We start from the raw sequence: 21,214 nt of genomic DNA on the forward strand, positions 1-21,214 counted from the left end.
ATAAATGCCCCAGAAGCCAACATCAGATTTGGATTTGTGTTCGAGAATGATCACTTTAGGAACCATGCAGAGGGTGGATGACAAAGAGACGAGACCAGAGGCAGCGAGACAGACCCCCGGGAATGAAAAAATACAACGATCCAAGCAGGAAATGATGAAAGTCTCAGCCTAAGGCTTTTTAACATTGGAGATGGAAAGGAAACTTTTTGTTTTTGTGGTGCAGAATTTTTTCTCCAATGAAATCTTATGTGAAACATTACAATATAAAACCAGTAACTGCAGAGCTGATGGAGGGAGAGGTGGAAGATGTGAGTCACTCTGCTCTGCACTGGCTCCTGGCATCCCTGAGACCCCTCTAGGAAACACATTTTGACAACCCCTGGACCAAAGAGACATATTTAAGATGTAGAATCAATGCTTCTACCCATTTTATTTAATAAACTCTTGTGGTGTCTGATAATCTGTAGTGTCAAACTGTTCTTCGCTATCTAAAGTAAATCTCTTCAAGAGTTCAAAAGAAGGTTTGTCTTATTTCTTTGGATGTCAAATAAATATTGCACTTGATAAATTTCTCAGTGTGTCTCTAGCCTCTGCAAGCATACATCAAAACCCAGTTAATTATAGACTTGTGGAAGCTGACCTTCTGATCCTCCATTTCTCAAATCCATCTGGGTGTGATGTCTCTGGACCCAGACTGCATGAACAATTCAACTGTTTAAACTGTCACCTAATCTTATTATATATTCTCTCCTTTATAGACTCATTCACCTACAGGTTTCCATCTCTGCCTCTAACTGGGTGATGATGTCCAAATATCAACAGTTAGGTCTGACTGACTCTATTTTGCACTCCTGATTTGCAGTTCCTAGTGGACATGTTTTTAGTTTTTCTGTTGTGGTTTTGTTTTGTTTTGATTTTTAGACAGAGTCTCGCTCTGTCGCCCAGGCTGGAGGTCAGTGGCACGATCTCAGCTCACTGCAACCTCTGCCTCCTGGGTTCAAGTGATTCTCCTGCCTCAGCCTCCCAAGTAGCTGGGACTACATGCATACGCCACCACACCTGGCTAACTTTTTTACTTTTAATACATACGGGGTTTCACTGTGTTAGCCAGGATGGTCTAGATCTCCTGACCTCGTGATCCGCCTGCCTTGGCCTCCTAAAGTGCTGGGATTACAGGCATGAGCCACCGTGCCTAGCCATGGATATGTTTTATTAGCCTTTGCCCGGCTGTGGACATGTTTCATTAGGCTTCACAGATAGCAGTGCTGGTCAAGATGAGCCTTATCCCTACCCCACACCTACTATCTGCCAGTTTTGCTCACTAAGCTGAGTATGCTGCCACTAGTGAGTACCCAGCAATCACCCTGAGCCACTCCTCTCTCAACCCCACCAAACTGCCTCAGTTTCTGTGGCCTATCGTTTCCGCCATTTTAAAACCACTCAAAGCTGATGGTCCTGCCTCCCGCGGCTTCCATCTAGCTACCTGAAATTACCATGTCAGAGACCGTGGTGCTCACCAAGCACCTATCTGCTTCCCCCACCCCCCTACCCCGTTTTCCAGCTTGCTGTGGTTAGGCAAAGCCATGGAATTGGCTGTGACTACAAGAAGAAATGGCATGTATTACTTTCATTGTGAAGCATAAAGGAGCCACTGCAAACCCTTGCAGTTGTCTCTCCCCTGATGTGGTGACTAAAAAGGTCTCGTGTTGGAGATAGTGCAGTCAAAAGATGGCAGAGTCTGGGTCCCTGACTGCCACTGTGGAACAGACCCACCTCACCTCCCGCTGTCTTGTGTAGGTCATCCAGAAAGAGTGAGAAATACCCTCCTGTTGTGCTAAGCCAGTGAGATTTAAGCATTGTTTGTTACCACGTCATAACCTAGCTTATGCTGACTAACATGCTTACTGGGTTGTCTCCTCTTCTTCAAGACAGCCTTGTTTCAGTACTCTATACCACCTCAGAGACCACAGTCTCTGCCATGGTAATGGAAGCCATGGGAGGCAGGAGAAGAGACCGTCAGCTTTGAGCAGTTTTAAGATGGCTGAAATGACATTTTATCATGTCACAAATACTTCACGCGTCTTGCACAAAACTCTTCAGTAGCCCCTCATATCAGGCAAACCATAAACCTGGAAGTCTCTTGCAGGTCTATAAAGGGCTTGTGATGGTCTGCCACAGCTTGCCTTACAGCCTCACCTCCCAGTGGCCCTCAAAGCATCCCAGCACACTCTCCCCAGGCCCAACTGTCTGCATATCCTGTAGGGAGCCTGTTTACTCACTTCTAGGTCCCGAAGCAGGCTGCGGCCTGTCTGTAACATTCTCTCCATCTTCGCTCTCCTCTTTGGGCAAACTCCTGTCCCTCACACAGGACTGCAAGTCTCAGCTCAGGTACATTTTATCTTACTATTTCATTTTATTGTGGTAAAAACACAACATGAGACTCACCGCTTAACAAATTTTTAAATGGACAATACAGTATTGTTGACTCTAAGTACAATGTTGTACAGTAAATCTCTAGGGCCTATTCATCTTGCTTGACTGAAGCCTTATGCCTGTTGATTCATAATTCTCTATTCCCCCCTCCTGCTATTCCCTGGCAAACACCATTTCATTCTTTGATTCTATGAATCTGACTATTTTGGATACTTCATATAAGTGGAATAATGCAGTATTTGTCTTACTGTGACTGGCTTATTTCACTTAGCTTGATGTCCTCCAGGTTCATCATGTCGTTGCATATTATAGAATGTCCTTCCTTTTTAAGGTTGATAATATTTCAATGTATATATCATATATTCTCTATCTATTCATCTGTCAATGGACATTTAGGTTATGTCTACATCTTGGCTATTGCGAATAGTGCTGCAATGCTTATAAGAGTGGCTGACATCTCTTTAAGATCTTGGTTTCAACTCTTGTAGATAAATATCCAGAAGTGGGATAGCTGGATCGTATATATGGAAGTTCTATTTTTAATTTTTTGAGGAACCTTCATAGTATTTTCTGTAACAGCCTCACTATTTTGCATTTACACCAACAGTGTGCAAGTGTTCCTATTTCTCCATATCCTCATCAACACTTTTTGTCTTTTGTTTTTTGGTTTTTTGTTGTTGTTGTTTGTTTGTTTTGATGATATCCATCTGGACAGGTGTGAAGTGAAATCTCATGGTGGTTTTTATTTGCATTTTCCTAATGATTTGTAACATTGAGCATTTTTTCTTATACTTGTTGGCCATTTGTATCTTCTTTGGGGAAATGTCTATTCAAAACCTTACCTCATTTTTAAATCAGGTCATGTGGTTTTTTGCTATTGAATTATAGAAGTTCCTTATACATTTTGGAGATTAGTCCCTTATCAGATAGATGGTTCATGGATAGTTTCTTTCATTTCATCAATTGCCTTTTCACTCCATTGATTGTTTCCTTTGCTCCACAGGAGCTTTTTAGTTTGATAGAGTCTTACGGTGTTTTTGTTTTTGTTGATGTTGTTTTTCATGTTATATCCATGAAGTCATTGCCAGACAAAGTCATAAAGTTTTTCCCTATGTTTTTCTTGGAGGTTTACAGTTTTGGGTCTTAGGTTTAAGTTTCTAATATATTTGAGTTGATTTTGTATATAATAGAAAGGTACAATTTCATTCTTTTTCGTGTTTCCCAGTACCATTTGCTGAAGAGAAAAGTCTTTCTCCATTGTGTATTCTTGGCACCCTTGTCGAAGATCAGTTGACCATATATGTGTGAGTTTATTTCTGGGTTCTCCATTCTGTTCCACAGGGCGATATGTCCATCTTTATGACAGTATACACTCTTTTAATTACTGCAGCATTGTAATATAATTTGAAATCAAGAAGTGTGAGACCTCCAACTTTGTCCTTCTTTCTCAGGATTGCTTTAGCTATTGGTGGTCATCGGTGGTCCCATATGAATTTTGAAATTGTTTTTTTCTTTTTCTGTAAAAAGAGAAAATTGGGATTCTGATAGGTATTTCACTGAATCTGTAGATTGCTTTGGACACTTTTCGGATACATTTTTTTATGTGGATGCCATTCCTGACTCCAACAGGCAGAGGTAACTCCAACTAAAACCAAACTCCACAGTATTCTGTACTGAACTCTAGAACATATCACACAAAAAGTCGCATAGTTCCTTTTTTACTTTGTTCCCTTCGTTCTTTACTCCCCTTTTTGTCTATTCCATTGTTACCTCTAGTTTCCAGCAACACAAAATGCATCATAGTGAATAGCACAAAAAGAAACAAAAAAAAATTAAAAACAAAAAGCAACACTAGAGCTTTTACAAACTGCATTTTACAAAATAATTCAAAAGGTTGTATTCTTTTCTTTTCAACTCTTACTGAAAATAGGGAATGTGCCTCTTGTAGATACAACAGAGTAATTCCATATATATTAAGATATTGAGTTCATTTCTTTTTAATGATTGAGTGTAATTATATAGGAGAAAGGACCTGCAGGAAAAGAGGAATTAAGTTAAAGTCTAAATTTGTATCTGACTATCATTGCTACTGATGTGCAGGCAAAGCCCAAGCAATTACCATTCCCTGAATCTAAAATTAAGGTCTTCAAAATTTTCATAATGATGTTTTAAGCTTGATAGTGTGGAATACTATTGGCTTCATTCTAACTTGTTTTCTGTTTTCTTAATGTTTTCAGAATGTTTTCTGTTTTCTTAATTATCATGGTTGTTTTTATTAAAGAAAAAAACTTAGTTTAATAAAATAAATTAAATTTTGTTAAATTTTGATCCATTACAAAAATATTTCATACTTTTTAATGAATATACATAGAAAGAGCCATGTAAACATTTTAAGAAATGGATTAATTTTTTGCATTGTTTCTGATTAAACAATTATGGAGACTATAACAAAGAAATCAATTCTTCCTCTGCTTTAATTTTCTGACCAGGCACTTCTAGGAATTCTTATATAGGGATTCTTAAAGTTACTTGCTTTCAGCTAGAAAATGGAAAAGTCTCTGAAACTAAATGACTTCATAACTTGAAAAACGTTTAAAGACTCAAAGAACTGTGATTTTTAAAATTTCTTCTCTTGTTTGGCTCCAAAGCAAATGCATACAAAACTTTCAAAATCTAAAGAAAGAGGGAAAAGACCAATTTAGAATTTAAAATTGGTTGATGTTCGTTAATCAGTCTAGAAATGAGCTGATAAGTGTTAGGACTACTTAAAATTAAATCATATCAGAATATGTGGAAAATTCTAAACTTTACTGTGAGGATGAAGTGGGGCAGGAAGTAGACTCAAATGGTAAAGTTGACCTTAATTATCAGTTCTGCAATCTAATATTTATTTATTTTTGTAGACACACATTCTTTCATTAAGCAGTAATTTATTGATCATCTTTATTATATAAAACATTGCATTAGTTGTCAGTTTAAGTAACACCTGATCTAGTTCCAGCTTAAATATAGAGGAATTGATAAAACTTTACTCTATAAATGCTTAAATTTTTTAATACTTTGACTAAGATCATGCAAAATATATATATATTTTTGGCATTATATATATTATATATATATGTATGTGTATATATATGGGGTGTGTGTGCGTATATATATATACACACACACCAGTAAAAAAGCTAGTGATGCCCAGTGATTCTATTTGCTGGGTGGACATGGTATTCCTTGTCCTCCACGTCTCATCCATTGAACTGTAATTTACAAACCTTCTCATTAGCTTGGACCATTTTGGCAAGGATTTGATTTGGCAGCTTCACATACAGACTTCTTCTGCCCTTGAAAATATAATAGAGCACTCTGTAGCCATAACATGTTACCAGCTTTCACAACCCACATGAAATACGCAGGTACAAATGTAAACAAGGTGGAAGGAGCTGAAGGGCAGGGGAGTGAGTATTGGGAAGAGCATATCCCCGGGTTTCCTCTCCTGTTCAGAAGGGCAGGCACAGGAAAGAGCCTCAGGCAGTGTGGAGACGGAGGGAGGGTGCCAGCTGGCCTCGCAGTTCAAGTGTGGAGTTGTAGGGCTCACGGAGATCTACATCCTCTGGAATCCCACAGGTCATTATGCAGTCCCCTCACGTGGCTTTCCTTATGCTCTGTTTTCCTCATTTCAGTGTGGAGGAAACCAACGCTAAAAATGTGTGCTGCATACCACATTAACTTTATTTCTTCCTGATTTACGCTCTTTTCTCTCTGAGGAAGATGCAATGTGGCTTGGTTCTCTGATTCATTTCCCTTAAACTCTCTGTTCTCTGCCAGGTTAACCCCGGAAAAGGTCATGACAGGTGCAGCTGCACTGGTTCATGTTATTCCATACCTTGTCACCTTCATTTCCCTTTTGAGTCGTGTTTTGTTGGTTTCACTTTAAATTATGAAATGGATTGCTCCCTGGAGTGCATGACATCATTCACATTTAATGGATGTGACATGGAAATTAAATGCTTTTAAACCCTTCTGAAACAGTAGTCAGAGGATGCATTACCACACTGAATCCATTTCTAGTAAAACATTTAATTTAAAAATTTGTAGCAACATGTCAGTAAATGGCAGGCTTCCAGCTAGTGCTTGTGGAAACCGCACATTTTGGGGGGTAAAAAATCTGTGGACAGTAATACAAGATGCCCTTGTCAACCTGATCATCCTCCAGTTGCATACAACATGCTCACATCTGGTTCTGGAGAACAGAAAATGGTATCTCTTTTCCTTTTTCATAACTCTAACATCTGGCTGAGTATCTAGGTACAGTGGGTGCCTAGTAAATGTTGACTGAAAGAATTAACTACTAAATGATTGAACATATAAATTTGAATACTCACTTATAGATGACTGAAATGATAAAAGATTCTCTTTCTTCATATTCTCAAGATAAGCACTGTAACATGATAAAGTGCTTTCTTCTTCCAGAGAATGAGAACACACAGTTGAATATTTGCCATCTCTCTGGTCTTTCTGGATAAAACATCCTTTGACTACCTCTCTAATCTAATCTCCTGCTGCTTCCAACCTGACCCCAAATCAGTTCCAGGTCCCCCCACCTCTATCCTGTTCCCTGTAAATATGCCAAAGACTTTCATACCCAGAGCCTTTGTCCTCCAGTTCTCCTGTCTGGGATGCCCTTCCTTCACTATCCCCCTGCCATGCTTCCTGGCTTCATTGAGGGCTCTGGTCAAGCATAACCTCAGAGACGTCATCTTTAATCATCCTAATTAAAAAGCACACTTTTCCCATCCTCTTCTTTCCAGTACTGTTGTCATGTGACATCATATTTATTTATTTGCTTATTTTTCTGCCCTTCCACTAGGGCATTCACTCCATGAGAACAAGAACTTGTCTATTTTGTTCACTGTGTATCCTCCCTCGGTGTCCAGAACAATGCCTGTCAATAAATATTTGGAAAACGAATAAACAAATTTAGAGCATATTTGGCTAGCAAGAGGTTTAATGGGGAGGTAGAGCCTATGGTGGAAAGAAAATTAGCTTGGGGTGAAAAGGATTCAGTTCTATAATATCACTTACTAATGGAGACCTTGGACAAATTATTTGACTTCACTGAGTCTCAGCTTCCCCCTCAATAAAAAAGGCATAGTAGCCTCTGTGTTGAGAAAACATAAGGATACAGCAGCTTCAGAAATGATCAAGACAAGAAACAGACAGCTACATACATTGGTCATGAAGCTGAAGAGCATGAAGCCATGATTAGTTGGGGTTGAAGAATACTAGGTTAGTTGTAGAGTGACGTTTCTAAAAGTCTGTATCCCACCTGCAGTTTGGAATCTATTTCTCCATTTCCTTCAAAGCAATTAATTATTATAGCAAATTAATTCAAATTGACAATGAAAATTTAAAAATTGCTAAGACATTTAGAAAACTTCAAAGGGTCCTTGATGTCACTTAGAAACAAGAATTGCAGTACAAATTTTTCCCTTGCTGTCTTCCCTGAATCCCTTCTCCAACTCTCCTACTCCTTTCCATGTATTCTGGAGGGGTTTCCAATCAAGGACTCTCCTTTTCCACTAAGGAACTGGCATGTAGCCCTGGCTGGCCAGTTGGCATCATTTAATCTGGGACTGATTTAATCATTGGCAAAAAAGCAGGTTTCTTTCCTTCTGCAATGACTATGCATTCAGGTTGCCTTACTTTTCACCACATGGAAAGGACCAGTTTAACTAGAAATGATGCCAACACAGAGAAGTAGAGTTTAGAGACGAAAAGAGAAAACGTCTTGATGACATCTAAACGTGTCTGAAGTTAGCTCCTCTACTTTTTGTACCTAGACTTTTCAAATAATGTGAACCAACAAATTATCTTGTCTTTAAGCAAGCTAGTTTGAATTGTAAGAGGCCTAGCAACTATAGGAGGATATGGGGAAATAGGAGAGAACAAGACAGGACTTGATCCAAAACACAGAAGCAATAGGATGAAAAAAAATGTTGCACTAATCCCTGCATTTCATAAAAGAAAAGTTTTTCACACCTACCTACTCATCACATCCCAAGTCCCTATTTTCATCAGATTCTTACCTCCAACCCTGGCCAGGGGAGCCCCAGTAGTAGCTTGGGGCTGAAGAAATCCCAAATTTCACTATCAGGTAAGGAGTGATGCAGGGATAGAGGTTCCAGCACTGTTACTAGTCAGCAAGAAGGGAGTCATGTTCCTGTCATCCAGGTTGGACTCTCTATATATTTATACACAGAATCACAAATACCTAAACAGATGGTTTCTGAAATACTATTAGTACAAGTCAATTGGGCTCAACAAGCAAACAGGATACTTATAAGCAAACATTTGAAACACTGCATTCCTAAATTGAAGACCGTTGATAATTTTTACCACTATAAACATGTGTATGAGTGTGCATGTGTGTGTGTGTGATGTATATGATTATTCATTCTTAATTACAAAAGAGTAACAGTTTTCAAAGTATGGTACAGGGAACCCTGGAGGCCCCTGACACACCTTCAGAGGGCCCATAATAATTCTAAGACATCATTTGCCTTTTTCACTCTCATTTTTAGGGAGGGATATTATTCATGTATTTTAATTGAGATAAAATACACATGACATAAAATTTACCATTTTATTCATTTTAATTGTATAATTCAGTGGCATCAAGTACATTCACATTGCTGTATAGCCATGTGATTGATTTTTTTTTTTTTTTTTTGAGATGGAGTCTTGCTCTATCGCTCAGGCTGGAGTGTGGTGGCCGGATCTCAGCTCACTGCAAGCTCCGCCTCCCAGGTTCATGCCATTCTCCTGCCTCAGCCTCCCGAGTAGCTGGGACTACAGGCGCCCACCACCTTGCCCGGCTAGTTTTTTGTATTTTTTAGTAGAGATCCCGGCCGTGATTGGCGTCTTTCATTGAGCAGGATGGTCTCGATCTCCTGACCTTGTGATCCACCCGTCTCGGCCTCCCAAAGTGCTGGGATTACAGGCTTGAGCCACCGCGCCCGGCCGTGATTGATTTTTAATATCAGCTTTACTGAGGTACAATTTATACAGGCTAAAGTTGACCAATTTTAGGTATGCACTCTGGTGAGTTTTGATCAATGTATGTAGCTATGCAATCACAACAACCAAGGTATAGGATATTTCCATCACTCCCCAAAGTTCATCTGTGCCCTTTATAGGTAACCCCTTCTTTCTTGGCTGTGAGAATCCACAGACCTGCTTTCTTTCACCATACTTACACCATTTCTAGAATTTCACATAAAAGAATTATACAGTATGTATCTTTTATGTCTGGCTTCTTTCACTTAACAGAAGTGAAATTTATCCATGTTGTTGTGTGTACCAGTATTTTGTTCTTTTTTTTGTTACTGAATAGTATTCCATTGTATGGATGTACCACAGTTTGTTTATCCATTTTTCATCTATAAGATGTTTGAGTTGTTTCCAGTTTGTGGCTAGAATGAAGCTTCTGGAACAAATTGTTGTACAAAAATATGCTTTCATTTATCTTGGATGAATACCTAGGAGATGGATGACTGGGGCATATTGTAAATATATGTGTGACTTTATAAAGAACTGCTAAACTGTATTCCAAAGTAACTGTTCCATTTTGTATTTCCACCATCAATTTGTGAGAATGACATATGGTCTACATCCTTCTCAACACTAACTAGTTTTTTTGATTTTTTAATTAATTTATGTTTTTAATTGACACATAAGAATTGTACGTATTTGTGGGCACATAGTGATGTTTTGATACATACAGTGTTTAGTGATCAGATCAGGGCAATTAGCATATCCATCTTCTCAAACATTTATCACTTCTTTGTGTTGGAAACATTTAATATTCTCTCTTCTAGCTATTTCTAAATATGTGCTATTGTTAATTATAGTCATTCTACAGTGCTATCAAACATTAAAACTTATTCCTTCTGCCTAGCTGTAATTTTGTATACTTTAACAAATCTCTTCTTATCTCCCCCTTTCTCCTACACTTCCCAGCTTCTAGTAGCCTCTCTTCTACGTTTTACTTCAGAGAAGAACTTTTTTTTGTTCCCACATAGAAATGAGATCATGTGATGTTTAACTTTCTGTTTCTGGCCTGTTTCACTTAACATAATGTCCTCCAGTTTCAGCCATGTTGCCATGCATGACAAGATTTTATTATTTTTAAAGGTTGAATAATAATATTCCTTTGTGTACATACCACATTTTCTTAATTTATTCATTTGTTGGACACTTGGATTGACTTTATATCTTGGCTGTTGTGAATAGTGCTACAATAAACATGATGGTGTAGATGTCTTCTCAATATCATAATTGCCTTTCCTTTGGATAAATGCCCAGTTGTGGGCTTGCTGAATCATATAGTAGTCCTATTTTGAGTTATGAGAAGACCCTCCATACTGTTCTCTGTAGTGGCTGTACTAGTTTACATTCCCACCAACAGTGGGTAAGAGATCCCTTTCCTCCACATCCTGGCTGGCATTTGTCATTTTTTGTCTTTTTGATAACAGCCATCCTACCTGGGATGAGATGATATCTCATTGTAGTTCTGGTTTTGTTTCCCTGATGATTAGTGATGTTGAATACTTTTTCATATATGTGTTGGTCATTTGTCTATCTTCTTTTGAAAAATATCTATTCAGCTAGTTTGCCCATGTTTTAATTGGAGGTTTTTTTGTTTGCCATTGAGATCTTTGAGTTCCTTGCATATTCTGAATTTCAATCTCCTGTGAGATGAATAGTTTTAAAAAATATTCTCCCATTCTGTAGGTTGTCTCTTCACTCTTGATTTTTACTTTGCTGCGCAGAAGCTTCGTAGTTTGATTCAATCCCATTTGTTTACTTTTGCTTTTGTCCGTTGTGCTTTAGAGGTCTTATTCACAAAATATTTTCCCAGACAAGCATCCTGAAGCATTTCCCCTATGTTTTCTTCTAGTAGTTATATACTTTCAAGTTTTACATTTAGATCCTAACCAATTCTGAGTTGGTTTTTGTATATAATGAGAGATGGGAATCTGATTTTATTCTTCTGCATATGGATATCCAGTTTTTCCAGCACCATTTATTGAAAGAGTGTCTTTTTCCCAATAAATGTTTTTGGCACCTTTGTCAAAAATCAGTTGGCTGTGGATATGTCAGTTAATTTCGGGGTTCTGGGTTCTGTTTCATTGGTCTATGTGTCAGTTTTTAATGCCAGTACTATGTTGCTTTGGTTACTATAGCTTTGTAGTATATTTTGAAGTCTGGAAATGTGATGCCTTCAGTTTTGTTATTTTTGCTTAGGATTGCTATGGCTATTCAGGGTATTTTGTGGTTCCATACAAATGTTAAGAATTTTTTTCTATTTCTTTGAAGACTATCATTGATTTTTTTTAGGGATTTCATTAAATATATAGATCACTTTGGATAGTAATCTTTTTAACAGTATTAATTTTCCAGTCTATAAATTTGGGATGATTTGGAATGTCTTTCCTTTTTTGTGTGCACTTCTTTAATTTCTTTCACCTGTGTTTTATAGTTTTCCTTGCAGAGATCGTTCACCTCCTTGGTTAAATTTATTCCTAGGTAATTTGTATTTGTAGCAATTGGAAATGAAATTACTCTCTTGATTTGTCTGTCAGCTAGTTAGTTGTTCATGTGTGAAACACTACTGACTTTCATATGTTGATTTTGTACCCTGCAACTTCACTGAATTTGTTTATCAATTCTAAGAGTTTTTTGGTACAGTCTTTAGGATTTTCTATATATAAGATCATGGCATCTGCAAACACAGGCAATATGACTTCTTCCTTTCCAATCTGGGTGCCCTTAATTTCTGCCTCTTGCCTAATTGTTCTGGCTAGGACTTCTAGTACTATACTGAATACGAGTGCTAAGAGTAGCTTGTCTTGTTCCAGTTGTTCCCTGTCCAGTGTGTTGTTAGCTGTGGGTTTGTCTCATATGGTCTTGATTGTATTGATGTATTCTCCTTCTATACCTAGTTTATTGAGAGTTTTTATCATAAAGAAATGTTGAATTTTATTAAATGTTCTTTTGGCATCTAATGAGATGATATATGGTTTTTGTTCTTCATTCTGTTATTGTGATGGATCATGTTTATTGATTTGCGTATGTTGAACCATCCTTACGTCCCTGGGATAAATCCTACTACATCACAGTGTTTGATCTTTTTATGTGCTGTTTGATTCAGTTTGCTAGTCTGTTGTTGAGGATTTGTACATGTATATTCATTAGGGGTATTGGTCTGTAGTTTTCTTTTTTTGTTGTGTCCTCATCTTGTTTTGGTGTCATGGTTATGCTGACCTCATAGAATGAGTTTGGAAGAATTCTCTCCACTTCAAATTTTTGGAATAGTTTGAGAAGAATTGGTATTTGTTCTTTAAAAGTTTTGTAGAATTCAGCATTGAAGCTCTCTGGTTCTAGACCTGTCTTTATTGGGAGACGTTTTATTACAGATTCAATCTTGTTATCCATTATTCGTATGTTTAAGTTTTCTCTCTCTTCTTGGTTTAATCTTGGTAGGTTGTATGTGTCCAGAAATTTATCCATTTTCTCTAGCTTTTCAAATTTAGTGGTATATAGTTATTCATAATAGTTTCTAATGACCCTTTGTATTTCTCTGGCATCAGTTGTGATGTCCTTTTTTGCAGATCTGATTTTATTTATTTATTTGGGTCTTCTCTCTTTTCTTAGTCTAGCTAATAGTTTGTCAATTTTGTTTATCTTTTCAAAAAGCAACTTTTTGTTTCATTGAGTTTTTTCCTGTTTTGTTAGTCTCAATTTTTTTTATGCTCTGAACTTCATTATTTCTTTTCTTCTGCTAATTTTGAATTTAGTTTGTTGTTGTTTTTCTAATTCCTTGAGGTGTATCATTAGGTTGTTTACTTGAAATCTTTCTTTTTTATGTAAGAATTTATTGCTATAAACTTGCGTCTTAATACTATGTTTGCTGTGCCCCATAGGTTTTGGTATGTTGTGTTTCTATTTTCATTTGTTTCAAGGAATGCTTACATTTCCTTCTTAATTTCTTCCTTCACTCATTGGTTGGACAGGTGCTTTTTGTTTTATTTACATGTATTTGTACAGTACCAAATGTTCCATAGTCCTCTTATTATTGATTTCTAGGTTTTTTTCATTGTGGTCAGATAAGATACCTGATATGACTTATTTTTTAAAAATTTTTTGAGATCACTTTTATTCTTTCACAAAAAATCAGAAGAGTTTTCCAGTGGCCTAATAAAGTGTGATAGCACAACAGTTAAATAAAGAAGTAGATGTGAGAATTTAGCTATCTCCTATCAAACTAGATGTTAATGAGCTATTTTTTAAAAAATCCCACTCTTTGAAAAATATAGTTATTTTTCACAAGATATATGTTACTGATATTTATATAAAATGGGTTATTAATATTTTTAAATGAGTAATACATACTTTTGTAAATTCTCTCAATTTTAATTTCTGAAATATTGATAGATATAACCTATAAAAATAAAATATCTTTGAGGCCCTTAATAATTTTTAAGAGTGTAAAGGGCTCCTGAGACTAAAAAGTTTGAAAAGATTAATCAGCTTAAAATATGCTTAGGCACACATTGTAATAACTGAATATTGCAAACATTTGTTATCAAATCTAAACTCTATTTTTTAAAAGTCTGAAAACAGTGGTAATTCCCAGAAAGGAATTCTTATTATAATGTAGTAAAATGAATATTTTATATGATTTTACATTGATTTCAAACTGTCTACAAGAGAAAATATTTATTTGTTACTCAATGTTATCTTTAGTACACTTATACTCATCAAAAAAGACACTATGTTATTATTATCACTTTCCAGTTGAGGAGGCCAAGCCTTTTTATTAGGTTGATGCAAAAGTAATTGCAGGCCAGATGCGGTGGCTCACGCCTGTAATCCCAGTAGTTTGGGAGGCTGAGGCAGGTGGATTATCTGAGGTCAGGAGTTCGAGACCAGCCTGGCCAACGCAGTGAAACCCTATCCCTACTAAAACTACAAAAAAATAGCAGGGTGTGGTGGTGGGCGCCTGTAATTCCAGCTACTCAGGAGGCTGAGGCAGAAGAATTGCTTGAACCTGGGAGGTGGAGGTTTCAGTGAGCTGAGATCATGCCATTGCACTCCAGCCTGGGCAACAAGAGGGGAAACTCCATGTCAAAAAAAAAAAAGTTGCAGTAATCACAGTGTGCTCTAAAGTAGGTGATGGCAAACTTTTTTTTAAAGGATCAGATAATAGATATTTTCAGCTTTACAGGCCATGTGATCACTGTCTCAGCTGCTGACTCTGCCCTTATAGTATGATAGCTGCCAAAGGCAAAATGTAAACCAAGGAGTGTGGTTGTGTTCAAAAAATAATTGACTTATAAACACCAATATTTGGATTTTGCAGAATTCTCATGTGTAATGAATTATTATTCTTCTTTTGGTTTTAAACATGTAAATATGTAAAGACTGTTCTTAGTTTATAGGCAGTACAAAAACAAGTGGCAGGTTGGATTTGGTCTGCAGGCTACAGTTTGCCAACTCCTGTTCTAAAGTATGTTCTGTAGAGCTCTAATCATTTGAGACAAAGAGTTTCCTGAGTAAATAAGTTTGAGAAATGTTGCGGTAGAGGTTTAAACTGTATTTTATAACATAAAGCCTCTGTAATATCCTTCCCCCAAATGTCTTCTGTTTTACTGTTTATCAGGCCAATGCATCACAGAAATCTTTTTTTATTTTTTCAAATAATACCTGTTTATCTTTCTTACATTACTGTTCCATGGAATTTATGTTGGAAATTATTGCTCTTAAGGATTCCAAACTCAAATGCCTATAGATACCATGCATAACACCTCTGTATTATTTTCTCTATGTGAGAAAATAGCTGCTAACTGCTCACATCTGTACAATAACATTGTCTTTTAATCATGCACAGGGCAAACAAAATAACCAACAAAACATATCTTCAGTCTAGACATAGCCCTCAGATACCAATTTGCAACTGTTAGCACGTGGTGTATTACAGGAAATGACATCACTGTTTCAAAATTCAATACAAAAAGGAAGGTATTTTGGACAGGTTGCTTCTCTTGATATGAATGATTCCGTATCATATGCAGCTGCATCCTCAGGGAATAATCAGAGAATAACATAGCAAAGACAAGGTACAGTAAGTTTGCTTTTGCTTTCGCCATTATGTAGCTGATCCTATGTGATTTTCAGGATGATGGTTCCCAAATTTTGTACAAACAAATACTCTCTGGAATCTTGTTAAAACGCAGATTCCGATTCTATGGATCTGGAGTGGGATCTGAAAGTCTGCCTTTCTAACAAGCTCCAGGTAATGCTGGTGATCCGTGGGTTCAGGTTCAGAAAGGGACTTTTTGCATTGCACAAATTCAGTGAAATTAAGTGACCTACAGGATAGAATCTGCATGTTCACAAGATCCCCAGGGGACTCGTATGCATATACAAGTCTGAGAAACACTGCTCTAGAGCCAGTTTCCATGAATGAACGTTCCCAATCCATTGGAGAATCCATCCAACCCTACTAAATAATTCTCTAGCAATAGTGAAATACAATCTGAATGTCTTTGAATAAATAAGGAAAGGAGATAAGAGAATTCCCTTCTAAGACTCTGTGGTCACTGCTTCACCTTGAAGAGCCTAGAAATGACTGATAAGGTAGCCTTGGCCTAACATCTACCAATGAATCCATATTCACATCCAGGAAACAAAAGGGAATGCAGAGCAAGAGTTTAAAGGTAAGTTATTTAAAAAACTGATTTCAGGGACTGGCAAAAAGAACTACATAATACAGCCACAACATTTCATTTCAAAAGTGCTAAGATTCAGTGACAATATTCTCATTAATGAAAACTAGTAGGATCACCATAGTGGGTAATCAGGGAAGCCATACCCTACATCCTGCAGCACCTCCTTTAGGAGCTGACATGAAATGAAGAAGTTTCACTTCATTTTTCTAGAGAACTCATGACCTTCTTTGGGTGATGCTTCTCTTTATATCCCTCCAGAAGTGTTTGGTACTTATCATCTGGTCCACGATTTTAAGAGGGTCAATGCACTTCAGATCCAAACAGAAGAGAACACATTTAATGGTCTGATCATTATCCTTGGTTGACCCTGAGCTGTTATTCTGCATGAGGTGGTAATTTCAAGGCTTGATGCTCTCTCTCCCAACCAGAGATTATAGAATAGGGACACACACCCAGAAAGGCTTATGGATATTATACATGGCAAATGTATGTAAACCAGAAACCATATGAGGATACTTAATATTTAGCAAATGAGCTCAAGAATATCAGATTTATGTTCTGAATAGAAGAATTGTAATTTGTGTGATTATTGTCCTAATTTTGGGGGTGACAACTGCAACATTCCTTGGACTCAGGAATGCAGTATCTTAAATTTTTTATTTTATTTGAGGGGAAGTGAAATGGAGATTACGAAGGGCATTTTGTTTATAATCCAAGTATTAAAAATCATCAAGAAGTGTTTGGGACACCATGCTAAGGCACTGAGGGGAAAATGAAAAAACAAAACAGGTTTTTGTTGATAACACTGAAAGTTCAAGAGTGGAACCAAGAAGACTGAGCTCTTTAAAAGTGGTCATTTATGTTAAACAAAGGTGCCTACTTTAATGGAAGAGAGCAGCACAATTACATTTGGCTGTGAGTCCAACCTGGCAGAGTAGTGCCTTTAGAGGGCACTTGAGCCCTGGAAAGTGTTCCCTGGGCACTGCATGAAGGGAGGAACCTAGTACATTCCCTTTGTTCATGGACCTAGCTTCCTAAATCACCCAACTCTTTTGCTACCTTTGTCTGTATTTCCTTTTTTTTTTTTTTTCATTCCTTGGCTACAGGCCTAGCTTCCTCTCCAACCTCCCATCACAATTACTTTTTTATCCTTAAACTTAGGCACATTCAATCTCTTCTGGCTATTACTCTGGCCACTCATGACAACAGTGTTACTTCATTTTTCCAGTGAACTCATGACCTTCTTTGGGTGATGCCTCTCTTTATGTCACTCCAGAATTGTTTGGTACTTATCAGTTGGTCCACTTTTTTAAGCAGGGTAAACACACTTCAGATGTAATTAGAAGAGAATACATTTAATAGTCTGATTAATATCCTTGGTTGACCCTGAGCTCTCATTCCACATCTTTTCATGAATATTTTCAGCTGTGTTTCTGTTCTCTCCAACACTAGATCCTTTCTTATTTGGGGGAAGATCTTCTTTTACTTTTTTAACTTTCACAAAAGTTAAAGTCCTATATTCACCAAAAACTTCCCAAATTTTGATGACTGAATGACTCCTAAGAAAGAAAAAATGTATATTGAATGTCATCCATGTGCCCAGATTGATAATAGTTGCATAAGCTTTGTGACTTCAAAATATACTACAAAGCTATGGTAACCAAAACAGCATGGTACTGGCATAAAAACAGACACATAGACCAATGAAACAGAATAGAGAACTCAGATGTAAATCCAGACATTTACAACCAAATCATTTTTAACAAAGGCAACAAGAACATATAAGGGAAAGACCAGTCTCATCAATAAATGGTGCTAGTAAAACTAGATATCTAAATGCAGAAGAAATCAGAAATTTGAAATCAGACCTATTTCTCTCATAATATATAAAAATAAAATCAAAATGGATTAAAGACTTAAATGTAAGACCTGAAATTGTGAAACTACTAGAAAAAACATTGGGGAAAGGCTTCAGGACATTGGTCTGGGCAAGCATTTCTTGGGTAAGACCTCAAAAGTACAGGCAACAGAAGCAAAAATAGACAAATGGGATTATATCAAACTAAAAATTTTCTGCACGGAGAAGGAAACAATCAACATTATAAAGAGACAATCTATAGAATGAGAGAAAATATTTTCAAACTATATGTCTGATATGGGGTTGATATCTAAAATATTTAAGGAACTCAGTAGGAAGAAAACAAATGACCTGATCAAAAAGTGGGCAAAGGACCTGAATGAACATTTCTCAAAGGAAGACATACAAATGGCCAACAAGTATAATAAAAAACGATCAACATCACTAATCATAAGGAAAATGCATATCAAAACCACAATAAGATATTATCTCACCCCAGTTAAAATGGCTATTATCCATATCAAAAAGGCAAATAATAGCAAATGCAAGTGAGGATGCAAAGAAAAGGGAACTCTCTTACACTGTTGGTAAGAATGCAAATTAGTACAGCCATTATAAAAAACAGTGTGAAGTTTCCTCGAAAAACTCCAAATAGAAATACCATATGGTCAAGCAACCCCACTACTGGGTATGTGTCCAAAGGAAATGAAATCAGTATGTCAAAGAAATATTTGCACTCTCATGTTTATTGCAGCACTCTTCACAATAGCCAAGATATAAAATCATCCTAAGTGTCTTTCCAAGGATGAATGGATAAAGAAAATGTCATGTATATATACACAATGGAATGATATTTAGGCATAAAAATAATAAAATCTTGTCATTTGAGGCAGCATGAATGAGCATGATGGACCTCATGCTAAATGAAATAAGCCAGGCATAGAAAGACAAACATCACATGTTCACTTTACATGTGGGGGATAAAATTTTTTTAAGCCTTTCAGGATTAAAGATAACATTTTCAACCTTAATTACAAAATCCTGTATACACAAGAAAGTTTTTCCCTGTTAGTCAATATATAATGTTTTATACGATCTCAAACAGCTTCAGCTTATTTTAAACAGAAAGCCAGTATTAAAGTTATTTCTTATAAGACGCAAAGCTTTATATGAATAAGTCTGCTTTAAATATGTGAATTAATAAAGATAGGCTGATAAGGCATATATTGCTTACTTACTGTTTTTGGTTTTTCCCAAATAGCATATAATGCATTTTTCAAAACCCACAGAACGTACAGCACCTAGAGTTAACCCTAATGTAAACTACAGAACAAAGCCAACTATGAAACTATTTTCCCATTTCATCTGTAACCTAGTTGAATAGTGTCAGTTCTCCAACTTCACTCAATATTTTGTTGTCTATTTCAGGTCATTTGCCTCTCCACAGAAACTTTGAAATCAGTTTGTTGATATCTGCAAAATAACTTGTCAGGATTTTAATTGGAATTTCATTGAATCTGTAGATCAATTTGGGAGGAAATGACATCTTAACAATATTGACTCTTCCTTGCATGGGCATGAAATAACTCTTAATTTATCTCTTTTTTTTTTTTTTTTTTGATGGAGTCTCACTCTGTCACCCCTGGGTGGAGTGCAATGGTGCAATCTCGGCTCACCTCCCAGGTTCAAGCTATTCTCATGTCTCAGCCTCCCGAGTAGCTGGGATTACAGGTGCACACCACCACACCCAGCTAATTTTTGTATTTTTAGTAGAGATAGGGTTTCGCCATGTTGGTCATGTTGGCCTTGAACTCCTGACCGCAGATGATCCACCTGCCTCGGCCTCCCAAAGTGCTGGGATTACAGGCATGAGACACCGCACCCGGCTTTCTCTCCATTTATTTAGTTCCTTGATGTTTTTTTCATTAGAGTTGTGTAGTTTTTTTCATACAGAGCTTGTACATATTTTGTTGGATGTATACTTAACTATTTCATTTTGGGGATGCACTAATCTGAATGGATTTTCATCTTTAATTTCAAATTCCACTTTTTCATTTCTAGCATATGGGAAAGATATTGGATTTTGTATGTTAACCTTGTACCCTGCAATCTTGCTATAATCACATATCAGTTTCAGGAATTGTTTTGTTGATTTCTTCAGATTTTCTACCTCGACGATCATATTATCCATGAACAAAGACAGTTTTATTTATTTCTTCTCGATCAGTATATCTTTTATTTCCTTTTCATGTATTATTGTATAAGCTAGAATTTCCAGTAAAATGTTGAAAGAAGTGGTGAGAGGGAACATCCTTGTCTTGTTCCTGATCTTAGTAGAAAAGCTTTTAGTTTCTTACCATTAATTCTCATGTGAGTTGTAGGAGTTTTGTAGATATTCTTTATCAGGATGAGGGAGTTCCCCTCTAAAATTCTAGCTGAGTTTTTATTACAAATAGGTGTTGAATTTTGACAAATGCTTTTTCTGCATCTCTTGATATGACCATGTCATTTTTCTTCTTTAGTCTGTAGATGTGATGGATTGCAGTAATTGATTTTCAAATTTGAGCCAACCTTGCATACCTGGGATAAATCCCACTTAGTCATGGAATATAATTATTTTTATACATTGCTGGATTCAGTCTGCTAATATTTTGTTGAGGGCCTTTGTGTCTATGTTCATGAGAAATATTGATCCATAGTTTTCTTTTCTCATAATGTTTTTGCCTGATTTTGACATTATGGTGAAGCTGGTCTCATAGAATGAATTAGTAAATATTCCATATGCCTCTATCTTTTAGAAAAGACTATAGAGAATTGAAATAATTTGTTCCTTAAGTATTTGGTAGAATTTACTAGTGAACTGATCGGGGTCTCGTGGTTTCTGTTTTGGAAGGTTATTGATTATTAATTCCATTTCTTTAGTAGATCTAGGACTATCTGGATTGTCTGTTTCTTCTTGTGTGAGTTTTATCGGATTTTATTTTTCAAGAAATTCATCTATTTCCTCTAGGTTATCAAATTTGTGGGCACAGAATTATTCATAGTATCCCTTTATTATCCTTCCAATGTCCATGGGCTCTGAAGTGAAATCTCCTCCTTCCAATAGTAGTAATTTGTGCCCTCTCTCTTTTTC

The 21,214-nt window shown here is 36.6% G+C and overlaps 1 long non-coding RNA gene across 1 annotated transcript in view; it reads right to left on the reverse strand.

Annotated features, from left to right (window-relative positions):
- The window catches only part of LOC105526182, a 49,555-nt gene that overhangs the window by 16,662 nt on the left and 11,679 nt on the right, over positions 1 to 21,214 (reverse strand). Inside the window, exon 2 of the long non-coding RNA XR_001004040.1 lies at positions 1,906 to 2,041. This is a non-coding gene — a long non-coding RNA (uncharacterized LOC105526182). The remainder of the gene's footprint in view (positions 1 to 1,905; positions 2,042 to 21,214) is intronic.

Source organism: Colobus angolensis, unplaced genomic scaffold, assembly GCF_000951035.1.
Source record: "Colobus angolensis palliatus isolate OR3802 unplaced genomic scaffold, Cang.pa_1.0 Scaffold58, whole genome shotgun sequence".
NCBI lineage: Eukaryota > Metazoa > Chordata > Mammalia > Primates > Cercopithecidae > Colobus > Colobus angolensis.